The sequence below is a fragment of the Olea europaea genome, unplaced genomic scaffold (genome assembly GCF_002742605.1).
Source record: "Olea europaea var. sylvestris unplaced genomic scaffold, O_europaea_v1 scaffold1667, whole genome shotgun sequence".
In the NCBI taxonomy this organism is placed as follows: Eukaryota; Viridiplantae; Streptophyta; class Magnoliopsida; order Lamiales; family Oleaceae; genus Olea; species Olea europaea.
The window spans coordinates 229,758-231,686 of record NW_019234339.1 but is presented as its reverse complement, the minus strand read 5'-3'; positions in this window follow the sequence as shown (position 1 = coordinate 231,686).

Here is a 1,929-nt window from a genome sequence, read left to right as displayed (position 1 = left end):
GTTGGCATTCCAAAATCATTGTCCAAGTGGGTCATCTGGCCAAATTCCCCTTACTGGGGGATTTGATAAAAAAGCCTAGTCAAACAATGATTTTGATAAAATAACTTTCCTTCAATGTTTCTTGGTCAAATGACCTTCATTTATAAAATACAATAAACAAATAATGTCAAATATCTAAAGTACTCTCATCATGGAAAATACCCAAATACCCCTTTCAATCTAATTAAATCCCTCAATTCATCTACAAAATGCATTAACCTGTTTTCCCTATGATTTCTTCCCTAAAATCTTGATATTCATTGTATTTTTCTTCTATTTTCTCCAACATTGTGAGCATTTGAACAAGAATTTTATTATCTATACTATCTAAATTGAGATTTTCACTATATTTAAAAAAAAAAGAAAGGTATTTTTAGAAATCTCAGTTTAATATAATATAAAATGATATTTTAATTGATTTTATTTTCTCATTTGGTGTATATTTGTATCGTCCGCAACTATTGGACGATAACGATTGGAAACGACAGTCCAGTCGTTATCTGTAGTGTAGAACGACACTACAGTCGTTATCCTCCATGTAAAGTGACAGTACAACCATTATCTGTTATGATCTGTCTCTTATTGATAATATATTGTGGTTACTTTGATAATTTAAATATTGTAACTATTTTCATATTATTTTAATATATACTTGAATCGATGAAGTCATAATGATAGATATTTATTTTTTGTTATAACAAAATATCACGGTACCATTTCGAGTATTTTACCTAAAAAATATAGAAATGATGTTTAGATATTAAATATCATTGATCTAGTAACAATTTATTTTTAAATATACAAGTTATCAATTATTCGTATCGTATTTACATAAGTAACGACACTTGTGTTGTTTTCATAACAGTAACATCACTAGTGTTGTTCTCATTTTTCATGTTGTCCAAGCAATGAGAGTATTTTTCAAATTATGTGAGCGGCATGTCCATTTCGCAAATTACATGAGTTCAAATTATGGAATATCGAGGTCTGGAAGGCGTGTGACTGCTCATACTCGTGTTTATCGACAGAACGACACAAGTGACGTTTAATGGCATCTATGTTGTTATGTTGGTTTCTCCTATATTTCGCTTTATTTTCACCGCGTCGACCTTAAGGATCGGGCCTCCTAACTTAAGAAGGTCAAAATTATTAATTACGTAACAAATAACAGAAGAATTGGCATAGATTGTAGATATCGCGTTGGTGAAATCACAAGTCACCATCCACATTCATTAGAAAACTAAAGTAATGAGGGTATCTCCCAAATTATGTGAGCAACATGTACATCTCACCACTCGTATGAGTTCAACTTCTCGAATATAGGGGTCCGGAAGGCTTATGGCTACTCAAACTCGTGTTTATTGACAGAACGACACATGTGCCGTTTAACGACACTTGTGTCGTTCTGTCGATTTATCTCATTTTTCCCTTCATTTCATCCGCACATCGACCTCAAAGATCGGACCTCGTAACTTAAGAAAGTCAGAATTATTGATTATGTGACAGATGATGAGAGAATTGGCATGGATTTCGGTGAAATCACAAGTAACCATCCACATTCGTTAGAAAACCAAAGTAATGAGGGTATCTCCCAAATTATGTGAGCGACATGTCGATCTCGCGACTCAAATAAGTTCAAGTTCTCGAATACAGGGGCCCGAAAGGCTCGCGACTGCTCAAACTCGTGTTTATTAACAGAACGACACAAGTGCCGTTTAACAGCATTTGTGTCGTTCTATTGATTTATCTCATTTTTCACTTCATTTCCTCTGCGTCGACCTCAAAGATCGGACCTCCTGACTTAAACAAAAGTCAGAATTATTGATTACGTATCGGATAATGGGGAATTGGCATGGATTTCAGTGAAATCACTAGTTACCATCCACATTC